General features: G+C 39.8%; 1 pseudogene; it reads left to right on the plus strand.

Moving 5' to 3' along the window:
* Nucleotides 1-4,664: 4,664 nt before the first annotated feature.
* LOC141436604 (pleiotropic regulator 1-like) lies at nt 4,665-10,486 on the plus strand (annotated as a pseudogene).
* The last annotated feature ends 2,638 nt before the right edge of the window (nt 10,487-13,124 follow it).

Below are 13,124 nucleotides of genomic sequence, written 5' to 3' on the forward strand. Positions count from 1 at the left end.
CCCGTAAATCTAGAGCAAGGTCCCTCTGTCTCCAGGCTATGACGGCAAGCCCATAGAGATATTATCTCGACCCCACAATCCCAACTCCCCAATGGCTACGCCCTATCGTCACGGCGGATGCCAGTTGAGACCCGATTGACCTTATGGAATTACTATTCAAACTTCTCACGAATATAATCGCCAAATGGAGCGATTGTTTACCGCCCGACGTTGCCCCATTAATGGTTTCACTTGCTGAGCGATTATCCTTCTCCAATGGCCCCCAGGCCAATTTTCTTCAATGGAATAGTCGTAGTATCATCCCTAAAAAAACCAGAACTAATCAATCTCATCAACGAGCACTTCGTTTCAGTGGCGGCCATTTCGGAGACATGGCTGAGACCGGGTTCCCAGTTTAGGATCCCGGGCTTCTCATGCCTTCGGAGGACCGCGGTGATGGACGTGCTGGTTGTGCGTTATTGATTAAAAGAGGTTACACTTTCTCACAAATCCCTCTCCCTCCTCATTCCATGATATTAACGCTGTTGCGGCCAATGTCATGGGAATTAATTGCGTATCAATTTATATCCCACACCCAAATATCAACTTAATACCCGACCTTTCTACAATCTTGTTCTCGATCCCACCTCCTCTCCTCATTATGGGTGATTTTAATAGTCATAACACCTCCTGGGGTTCATCACATTCTGACATATTTTCTTCCTTCCTTCTGGACCTGTTTGATGACATTAATGTCGTAATCATCAACGACGGCTCTCCCACTCATCGGGTATATCCCGGACAAAACCCCAACTCTGTTCTGGATTTGTCTGCTAGCTCTCCAATCTTTCGTGTTCGCTATCCTATCAGGTTCTGAGTCAGTCATTCGGAAGTGATCACTTCCCTATAATTATTTCCCAGCCATCCTCTGTTCTTCCCTCACCCGTCCCCCAACCCCTCCTTCAATATAGGTTGGATAAAGCGGACTGGCCAAGCTACTCTCATTATATTGAAAATAAATTAAAAGAGCTAGATCCCAACCTATCAAATCCCTTAGATTTATACCTCTACTTCCAATCGATTCTACTAGAAGCAGCAGATAAGTACATCCCTAAGAAAAAAATACGTAGTAGCAAAATCCCTTCACCTCCCTGGTGGGATGCAGAATGCACGGCGGCGATCAAAGCAAGAGACAACGCGGAACGTAAGTTTAATGAGTCTGGTCTTTCCGATGATTTTGTTGCCTATCAAAAAATTTCTGCCCGTACTAAACGTCTCCTAAATAAAGCAAAAAAGAAAGGATGGAAGGGATTTTGCGAAAGCCTCAACCCTAGAACCCCGCCATCGCTGGTATGGAAAAATATTAAAAGATTTCGGGGCTCTTTCCATCCTGTTTGTTCAGCCTCTCCTAACCCTCCTTCCTGGTTGGCAGAGTTTGCGGACAAATTGGCTCCTTCATCAGTTCCAGAGAAATCCTGTATCGACCCTTCCCTTCCCCTGCGGAACTAGGTCCTCTCGACAATCCCTTCACATTCACTGAACTTGAGTTGGCTTTAGATGGACTACGTAACAGTTCCCCCGGAGAAGATGGCATTCCCTATCTTTTTATCCGGAAACTTAATCGCTTCTCAAAGGAACATCTACTAAAACTGTACAATTTGTTTTTCGTGACTGGTGAAATCCCACAGGAATGGACGAGCCAAATTATTATCCCATTCCTTAAACCAGGGAAGGACCCTCAGGTAGCTAGCTCTTATCGCCCAATTGCTTTGTCTGCATCAATTGGTAAAATCTTCGAACATCTTATTAAGAATAGGTTGGAATGGTTCGTAGAAAAGGAAAAATTACTCGCAAACTCTCAGTTCGGATTCCGTAAAGGAAAAAGTACAATGGACAACTTATCGATTCTGACCTCAGACATTAGATTGGCCTTCTCCAAAAAACAACATCTCGTTGGTGCTTCTTGGACATCTCTGCCGCATACGACAATGTTCTTCTTCCAGTACTCAGAGCAAAAATGCTTCAGCTGAGTATTCCTGCGAGGATAGTTCACTTTGTTTGTAAGTTGTTCATAGGACGTACCATAAAAATTCGATCTGGCAATAGTTTCCTCCCTCCTCGTACCCTATGGCAGGGACTCCCTCAAGGTTCGGTGCTCTCCCCTCTTCTTTATAATATATATACGTATGATATTGAACAATCTGTCTCCCCCTTCTGTAGTATACTTCAGTATGCTGATGACTTGGTGCTGTATACCAGTTCTCAGTCAACAGATGCTGCTCCTTCTAAACTCAATGAAGCGCTCAGTTATCTCAAGATCTGGCTAGATGATCATGGTCTGACTTTATCACCATCTAAAAGCTGCATAGTAACTTTCACACGTAGCAGATCCATTCCTATCATGGATATCCGGTATGATGATGAGGTCATCCCTGTTTGGACGCTGTGAAATTCCTCGGAGTCTTCCTGGATTCTAAGATGACTGGCGTTCCGCATTTGGAGTATGTAACCAGCAAATGCGAAAAGGGTATTAATGTTCTTCGGGCTCTCTCTGGGGTTTGGTGGGGCGCTCACCCATACTGCCAAAAGCTCGTGTACAATGCAGTGATCCGCAGTCAGTTTGACTATGGCTCGCTCGTGATTGAACCCTGTAATAAAAATGCTCTTAAAAAGTTGGACCTGATTCAAGCCAAATGTCTGCGTATCACTCTAGGTGCAATGAAATCCTCACCAAAAATCGCTATGCAGGTTGAATGCTTGGATCCTCCCCTCTCCCTCCGCAGGCAATACTGGCAGACCGTTTCATCTTTAAGGCGTGTTCTATCTCCAATCATCCTCTTCTTCCTCGTCTGGAGGAGCTTTCCCAAGAAGTATCTGAAAACACGTATTGGTCAAATAAGGAAAAACCGAAGTACATTGTCTCATATTCCAAGTTGAAAAATCTTCCGTCCCTATATATACGACCAACACCAATCCTATTTTTGAGGTCAACTATGAGTCCTTAACCTACATCCCCAATGTTATCCTTGATTTTGGCATTGACAAGGATAGCCCAGCGGCCAATATTAAATTTAATAAAAAATTACAAGAATGGGAGGACTGGCTACCCATTTTCACAGATGCTTCTAAGTTAGACCCCAATGGTAGTGTAGGATCAGCTGTATGGATTCCCAAATACCAAATTTTTTGACTCAGAAAGGACCATCTCAATCATCGGTTTTCACTGGGGAATCCATTGCTATCTTAGAGGCTATAAGATTTTCGAATTCGCATAACATCTCAAAAGCTTTAATTTTTTCCGATTCCAAAAGCTGCCTGCAAGCAATTGTCGGTAACCATTTTAAAATGAAACAAAGTTTCCAATTATATTAAAAATTAAAGAGTCTCTATACCGATGCAAACAACAGGGACTAGAAGTTACGCTTGCATGGATTCCAGTCACTGCGGCATAATAGGTAATGAAAGAGCGGACACATGGGCAAAAGATGCCATTGAAATCGGTTCCCAGGATTATAACATCATTTTACCATCAGACCTAATGATGTCCGTTCAGAATGACTTGAGGAATTCCTGGCAGACTATGTGGGACTCCTCCAGACTCCAGAAAGGTCGACACTATGGGAACATCCAACCGTTAATCCCCGAAAGCCTTGGTTTTACCGTTTCCGCTCAGCTAATAAATGGGTCACTTCTACCATTTGCCGACTCCGTTTAGGTCATGTCTGTACTCCGGTGTTCTTGTCTAAAAATCAGGGTTCGGGACAACTCTTTGTGTGAATGTGGTCTCGACGAGGGTTCTTTAGATCACATTTTTTTCAGTTGCGGTAGACTCACTTACTCTCTATATGACGCGCTGCCTAAGGATGTTCCGCGACCTATTAACTTTCTGACTCTTCTTGCTCTACTTGATTCTTCCTTGATAAAAATCTTAATCAAATTTATTCAGTGCCACAACATTAAGTTGTAGTATCTGCAGCATGCTTATTATTATATTATTTTTTGTTTCCTTTTCAACTCTTCCTTTTATGCTAGCATGCTTAAAACTCTTCCAATACCCTATGATTAAAAAAAAAAATGTAATTGTCTTTGTGGTCTTTGTGCCGTCCATAACATATGTTATTTGTTTAGGTCTCCTGTCTGTTCCTTCCCCAAGATCAAAATTTCAAAAACCGAACATTCTCCTCACGTGTGTAATGTCTCTACGCCGACACTGGCAAAATACGTCTTGCTATCACGGCAAGAGTGAAAGCCATTAAAGAAAAAAAAAAAAAAAAAAATTTATTTAAATTACATTATATCAAATGAAAATTATATCAATTGTTGCATTATGTCAATTGTTGTTATATACTTTGTTACGCACCAAACTTTACCTTATTCAATCAAACATTATAAACATTTGTTCATGCTATAATCTTTGCTTTATTCAGTATCGATTGTACTGCAAACGCATATGTGCATTCAGCAGCCTCGAAAATGTATTGCGTATACAATAACAATGTTTCATAATCAAAACGGAAATGACTAGCCAAATCGAAACTTTAATTCCGATATACTAGTTCATCAATATTACTAAAAATAAATACATTTATGTTGTCATTTTTTTAATTACAAGCAATTCAAATACTGCCCACCCAATACTGCTCACTACATAGAATTTGTTATTTCCTAAGCGTACGTGAATATGTACATTTATTTATATTTATTTTTTGGCAGGCTTGGAGGTGTCGTCTAGGCATCCTTACTTATTCAGTTGCGGTGAAGACAGACAAGTTAAATGCTGGGATTTAGAATACAATAAGGTGACATTAACATTTTATTCACAGCACATTAATATTACAGACGTGCATTATACGACATTGAAACCTTGATTAAAGTAAGAAAAAAAAGATATTTTTTTTACTTGGCCTTAAAACCATGAAAAACACATGGCCATGATGATGTGTAACTTTTTGTATTATGAGAGGGAGGAAAACGAGCAAGCGGGTTATCTGATGTGAAATGATCACTACCGTAAACTGCTTCAACTTTGCCATCTCGCCCCAACATTGCCTGATTTGATTTAAAGTCGATAACTTAGCACCCGTATAGGGTTTAAAGCTTTTATCTCCGTAATAATAACTCCCGTAGATAAAAATTAAAAAAATTATACGAGTGCTAAGTTATCGACTCTAAATCAAATCAGGCAATGTTGGGGCCAGAGGGCAAAGTTGAAGCAGTTTACGGTACTGCACATGAGTGCCAACTACTCAAAGAGAGTCATTGGTCTGTTGCCAGCCTTTTAAGAAAGTATAAGCCCTCTTAAAAGCCCGGATGTCATAGTGTTGTCTGTCCAAAAACACTGCTGACGGAAGTTGATTTTACAATTTCACTGTACGTGACAGGAAGTGCCGAAGGAAATGCACAGTGGTAGTTCGCCATTCATGAAGAAGATGTCGATGATATTTAGACTTTCGGCGGGAGGTGCGATGGTGGAATTTCGCAGCAGGTAGCAGGTCAAATAATTCTTTGGAGCATTCACCTCAACTTGTCGAATGTAAAGGTGGTTTCAGACTAGCGTTTTTTTCTGCGCGTATGCGATCCTTTTTGTGCATAGGTGCTTACACCGAACGCGCGTTTTCCTGCGTGTTCAACGCTCGAAGATAACTAAACCGCACCTGTGCGCGCATACACGCTTACAAAACCGGCCAAGAGCGTGTCGGACACGCCCAAAATAGGGTTCCGTAGCCATTACGAAAAAAATAAGTAATATTTTTCTAAGGATTTCTTCTATTTTATACGGAATCTTCCAAGTTTAGGTATGTTTTATACCTTAGGCTGCTATTTACTCTTAAACTACTAATAATTCTCAAGAACTTTGATATTTTACTACCATTGTGAATTTTTTCAAAATTTTCCACCCACCGGTTTAGATTTTAGAGGGGCGGGACGCTCGATTTTAATGAAAATTTGCACTTTAAAGTTGAATATTTTGCAAACAAATCACTGAATCGAAAATTCGTTTTAGCAACCCCTAATGATTTTAAAATACCTATCCAACGATACCCAACACTACAAGGTTGGATTAGAAAAAAAACACCCCACTTTACGTCTATGGGAGGTACACTAAAAAAATTTTTTTTGTAACGTTTTGTTGTATCATTTTGTCGACATAGTTTACATACATATTCGTGCAAAATTACAGCTTTCTAGCATTGAAAGTAGGAAGTTTCTTTTGCTCAGGGGAGCAAAGCCGCGGACGGACAGACAGACAGACATGGCGAAACTAAAAGGGTTCCGTTTTTGCCATTTTGGCTCCGGAACCCTAAAAACGAGCTTTACGCGCAAATAGCAAGCTAGTCTGAACTGAAACCACCGTAACCATCTTTCTCCAGGTGATCCGTCACTACCACGGGCACTTATCGGCGGTGTACACACTGGCGCTGCACCCCACCATCGACGTGCTGGTGTCGGCGGGGCGCGACGCCACCGCGCGCGTGTGGGACATGCGCACTAAGGCCAACGTGCACACGCTCACCGGACACACGGACACCATAGCCTCGCTCGTGTGCCAGGCTAGCGAGCCCCAGGTACCATATCTATACATATACAGGGTCTAACATTTAGATACAGTATGATTACTTGGATTTAACACTTGACAGATGGGCGTGCCTTCAGTCAATTTTCATCTTTGAGGTCCCCCTGGTGTTGCAGGTGTCTATGGGCGGTGGTAATCTCTTACCAGCAGGAGATCCACTTGCTCGTTTGCCATCCAGTCGAATAAAAGAAAAAGCATCAAGGGCGGAGCAAGGAGAGGCAGATGCCTACAATTCATACTTTTCTCATTCTCTATTGTTTTTATTTATAAACAAACAAATAATATATACAATAATTAACAAAAATAAATAAAAATAAAACTAAAACTAACTTACTCTAATCCAAAAAATCTATTTCTACGCGTAAATTATTACATACAGCTATCGCAGATATCGTGGGAATTCCCTAAAATTACATCGTGGTTTTCACTGACGTTAAATTGAAACACCCATGCCAAATTTCATGACTCTAAACCCAGCGGTTGTTATTTCGAGATTTCATCCCTATCCCATGGGTATATCGGGATAAAAAGTAGCTTATGTGTTATTCCAGAAGTCCAGCTACCTACATACCAAATTTAATGACTCTAAGCCTAACGGTTGTTATTTAGAGATTTTATCCCTATCCCGTAGAAACACTGGGATAAAAAGTATCCTGTTTCCATCCAGATGTCCAGCTACCTACATACCTATTTTCATGACTCTAGGCCTAGCGGTTGTTTTTTCGAATTTTATCCCTATCCCGTGGGAATATCGGGATAAAAAGTATCCTATGTTTTAATCCAGGTTATAAACTAACTTTTCGCCAAATTTCATCCAAATCCGTCCAGCCGTTTCAGCGTGAAGAAGTAACAAACATACTCACTCACTCACTTACTCACTCACTCACAAACTTTTAATTTTAAATATTAGATAGTAGGATATAGTAGGATATCACCCAAATCGCAGCGACTGACTATTAGGCAGGGTGCCCACAAGGCTGGCTCATTTCTCATTCTCCATATCAACTTGCCGCCCGGCCCTTGTAAAGCATATTATCGCCGCAGATAATAACGGGGTCGCACGACTCGACGCTCCGTCTGTGGGACCTGGCGGCGGGACGCGCGTTGTGCACGCTCACCAACCACAAGAAGTCCGTGCGCGCCATCGCGCTCCATCCCGCGCTCAACACCTTCGCATCAGGTAACGTACCTTTATCTACACCCATATAGTAAATCCTCAATTATGCGTTCAAAAACCATAGGTAATGACCAGCATTACGACATTGGATTCTATTATGAACACGGCTGTATCGTAATGGTCATTATTTCATACATCATTACAGCACGGGGGGAGAGGGGGGCGCCGCGACCTGCACGAGGCGCAGCGGGCGCAGCTCGTGGGGCAGACATACCTACCTAGTTCTCGTTAATGCAGGTCATTCTCAATGGTTCGCGGAACACATGATAGAGGATTTAATATATGGATATAGATAAAATATTGTATGCAACTGTACGTAATTAGGCCTTAAAACACTCATGTGACCCTATTATGAAACTCGGCTACGCCTCGTTTCATAAACCCACACTCGTGTTTTAAGGACCCCTATTACGATACAGTTGCATAAAACACTAGTTTATAGGCTTTTTTTTAAAGTGTACCTTTTCTTTCAAAATGTATTTAATTTGTTTATACAAATTTTATGAGTCAGTTTTGTGACCCTATACAGAGTGTATGAAAAAAACGTCACAAAACTGACATTTCATTCAACTATCGGAATCGATTGTGCTCTTGATTCTGAATAGGAAAGACATGTTTTTCTAAAATAGAAAAAAGTAGGTACACTTTTTTTGTGAAAATGTCCTTATACACGTAAAACAAAATGGATAAACTTGAGTTTTTAATTTTTTAATGTCGGTAAATGCTTGCATTTATTGCAAATGGCTGGCGTATTTGTTTCTTTTTGCGCGTTCGCACTTTAGTACTAGATTGCCAGCTATTTAGGTCACGCACGTTTCCGCCTAACCATTAGTCATGTTTATTGTATTTTTGTATACATATTTTTTTCTAAATCGTGTGCCGCTAGCGTTCGTGTCGTTACGGTGTACTATGTTTGTGAGTTTTTTTTTAATTCGAAATGTATCCCCCGGAAAAACAACGTCACGGCTTGCTGCAACGCTGCTTACTGCTGAGTGGGGTCCATTTTACACCATTCAACACTAATGTTGTCAGTGGACAGGAAGCATAATGTTGTTTGTGTTTCTATTTTACGTTTGTGTCAAATTTTTTTTAATTAATTTATTTATTAATATTAGCACATACATAACAATTTATTATCAGTACGCCAAACTCTAAAACAGTTTGTTGGCGTCGCGCTCTGATGCTAAAATTCTTGTGCAAAGTGATGCTTACTAACTACATAACTAAACATAAACACAAAATATGTATAGGTACCAAAGGAGAATCAGTCATACACATGTTGATTTTATTGCGTTGCAAATAAGGTTTATATTTAAGATTTATTTGTGTAAATAAATCTCACTCTCTCTCTCGCACACGCACACACACAAACTTTCGCATTCGTATGCGACTAAAAAAGCACTGAATTTTAGTCTCATCTGTTATAATGAGCACAAATTCAGCTGATTTAAAAAAAATACAAAAACATAGCTTTAAATTTGACACGGATCCGTGTCTTAAGCATAAGAGGGGTTACTAGGATTAGTTGACTAAATATTCGAATAATATCCCTTATCTGTCGTCTTGATCCCCCCAGCGTCCCCGGACAACATAAAACAGTGGAAGTGCCCCGACGGCAAGTTCATCCAGAACCTGTCCGGGCACAACGCTATTGTCAACTGCATGGCCGTCAACCCCGGAGGGCGTGCTGGTCAGCGGCGGCGACAACGGCACCCTCTACTGCTGGGACTGGCGCACCGGGTACAACTTCCAGCGGCTGCAGGTAATTGTTGTTCAAGAAAGGGCCGGCTGGATAAAAAGGTCGAACTTCTAAATATTGTTTGTATTGTTGGGCTATTCATAATTTCGTGGGTTCAAACCCAGGCTCGCGTCTGAGTTTTTCGGAATTAGTTTGCGAAAAAAGTCCGAATTGAATTTTGTCTATTATAAATTAGGAGCAAAATAAAATATGCATTGATTGAATGTAGTCTGAATCAGGACCAAAACGTAGGTAATTTGTAAAACGAATTTAGTATTTCAGTTGGAACATATTTTATTTCTTATTATGGTGTTTTCTTTTTATAGTTAGGTATGTTTATGTAGGTTTTATTAATTTTGTTTCCTGTCATTGTTGTGAATAAATTGATAAATTGTTTTGAATTTGAAGTTTTTTTTTTTAATTTTGGATCTAGTAGAAAGTAAAGCGAATTTTTAGAATAACTTGACAGTGCTTTGTGTCCTTTTTGCTAAACTACGTCCAATTTTTCTCAGTCTACGTAAATAAAAATGGTCATTCTTTCTAACAGTCTATATCATATTTTTCAATTTACAAGATTCCATTTTTGACGATATTCAGAATGGACAGTTTCCTTCGTATTTCAAAGTGTCAATTTTTCTGCTTGATTGTATAATTTCCAGTTGTCCATTTTCCATGTACACTCACGAGCACGATACGACTATTTCTAGGGCCGGTGGGTGCGTCAGATATTTTTGCACACTCCGCTGACGACCGTACTCAATAACAGTAAAGACAATTTAATAAATCAACGTCCAATTTCCTTCCTCAGTCGGCCGTCCAGCCGGGCTCTATGGACTCCGAAGCCGGCATCTTCGCGATGACCTTCGACCGTTCCGGTTCGCGTCTGATCACAGCTGAAGCCGACAAAAGCATCAAGATCTACCGCGAGGACGAAACCGCTTCTGAGGAGACGCATCCCGTCAACTGGCGCCCTGAGATACTTAAGCGGAGGAAGTTTTAATAAAATTATTTTTTGGAACACTGCTTTTTTATTCGTAGCGCTATCTAGTGTCGAATGGAAGTTTTATCTTGACTAACGCTATCTTGTGTCGACAAAAGCACCAAAATCTACCGCTAGGACGAAACTGCTTCCGAAGAGACGCATCTCGTCAACTGACGCCCTGAGATACTTAAGTGGAGGAAGTTTTAATAAAATACGGTTTTGGAACACTGCTTTTATTTTACTCGTAGCGCCATCTAGTGTCGAAGGGAATTTTTGTTTTGACTTAACGCCATCTTGTGTTAAATGGAATAATCTACCGCGAGGTCGAAATCGAAACCACAGAGTACCTTTTTTATATACTGAGAGGACGAAACTGCCTCTGAAGAGACGCATTCTGTGAACTGGCGCCTAATAAGATACTTAAGCGGAGGAAGTTATAACAAAATACTTTTTTTACCAATTTTTAATGTTTTATTAGCTTGTAGCGCCATCTAGTGTCTAATGGGAGTTTTATTTTGACTCTAAAGCCATCTTGTGTCAAATGGAATAAGTATATAAACATAAATATCTTCGTGCCTAGTGTATCGTATCCTCATTTCAGATAGTAACTGGTAGTTATCCCACCGAAAACTAGCTGATAATCAAACAAGTCGTCCACCTACCCACCGTGTCTCTGTCAACCTCGACACTGGCAGAATCATCAAGAAATTGATGGAGCCACTTTTCCTAAATTTTGAAATATCTTCGTGAAGAACCGACGGGGGATATTCTAATAAATAGGTTTTGGAACAGTTTTGGAACTTTAGTGGAATATTATTAGGTACCTATTATCCTCCTGGACCTCCTGGACCGTATGTTTTTTTTTGCATAATTTGTCAAAGCAATTTGGATCTAGTTGTTTCGGGGAATAAAGTCAAACTGCCGTGGTGTAAAACAATAGTGATGTAATGATCGATGAAAACTAACGTTAAATAAAACATAGTTTCGTTTTAGTGTATTTATTATTAAAAAATAAATCTTCATAAATTAAACATTACAAAGCATTTTTATAATCAAATTGTTGAGTATCCATTTAAATAAATATAACACCACTTTTTGGAATGACAATGCACATAATGTGGCGTTTCAGACATGATTAATAGAATAGCAAAAACTTAACCATAATTTAAAATTTCAAAGTGCAATAAAACACTCATTATAGCGTACCTATAGTGTTCTAATGTTATTTATAAAATGCAATATTAACTCATAATTATTTAATTATACAAAAAATATATAAAAAAACTGCTCCAACCAGTGGCCGTATTCGTATGTCTACCGCTCTGACGTTCGCAATCGCATTCACGCTCCTTCTACCCTCGTCTACCGTGTGACCGAAAGTGATGAAAACGATTGTGATTTCAAGTATCTAAAGCTGAGTTTAGACTTGCAAGAAAAATCGAGCAAGTTGCATTACATTGCGAGGCCGTAAAGCCAACGAGTTTGTAGTGGTCAATCGAGCGCCGCAATGTAATGCAACTTGCACGTCTAAACTCGGCTTTAGACAATAAAGTCTCGGACCAATAGGATTAACTTAGTTGTCACTCCGTGGCCCAACAAATCAGTATTTATATAGCTAATTGTAAAATTGTTGTGAAAGAATTATTAGTACAATAAAAAATAAATACGACATCACTTATTTGCCAACTCTGTTGACTATTAAATTTGTTTCAAAGAGTTCTCCAGTTCTTTGTCAAAAATATTTTCCCAAATGATTTCATTTGGACGAACGATTGTTTTTTGAAACTGCAGGTACTCCAGGATTGCTATTAAACTAAACCAGAGATGGGGAAACTTTTTTCTTCGCGTGCAAATATATACTAACGAAATATATGGCGGGCCAAGTTGTTGCATTTTTTAGTGAAATAAAAATATTGACATGTATTTTCTCAAACATTAATTTGGCCATTGCCAATGAGAATGAAATTTTGTAACAATACGAAATCTTCTCTTGATTTTTGTTTGATGGTCGCGGGCCGCAGTTCCCCATCCCTGAACTAAACTAACCTATATGCTTCTACATGATAGTCCTGAAACATATCCCGAATAGTTTAACAGTGTCAGAAAAAAAACCTTTCGTCCATATGAAGCAGTTGGGAAATAAATATTTTTAGTGAAAAGCAACTTATTTTTTTCTGTACTAAATAAAGTACTTAAACGTTTTTTAGACAGCTGTCACAGTTTCATCATAATTCATAAAACTCTTGGATATGGCAAGTTTTTTTAATCCCATTTTCCTTCTCTTTACGAACTCTATATACCTCCAACGCTTGTCTTTCGCCCCACAGTTTTTGGGTATTACAACGCACTGGCGCATTGTGGCACAATTTTCAAATTTACTTTCTGTCGTACACTACAGCTACATACATACTAATGGGTACATTATAATGACTGCGACCATAAACCGGGGATGTTACGGCGCTCCGGTTCCGTTTCCGTTAAGTCGGAACTTCGTTAGGTATTACACATCCGTTTCGGTTCCGGTTCCGTTACTTTTGAAACAGAAGTTATATCGAATGTCAATGCTTAGGCCGTGTTCACCAACAGATGTTTAAATTTTAAACAACTGTTTAAACCGTAAACGGCTGTTTAACAATATTATGCTGTTCACCACGCACTAACCGTTGGTTAAGTA

This window comes from Choristoneura fumiferana, chromosome 16 (genome assembly GCF_025370935.1).
Source record: "Choristoneura fumiferana chromosome 16, NRCan_CFum_1, whole genome shotgun sequence".
NCBI classification, from domain to species: domain Eukaryota; kingdom Metazoa; phylum Arthropoda; class Insecta; order Lepidoptera; family Tortricidae; genus Choristoneura; species Choristoneura fumiferana.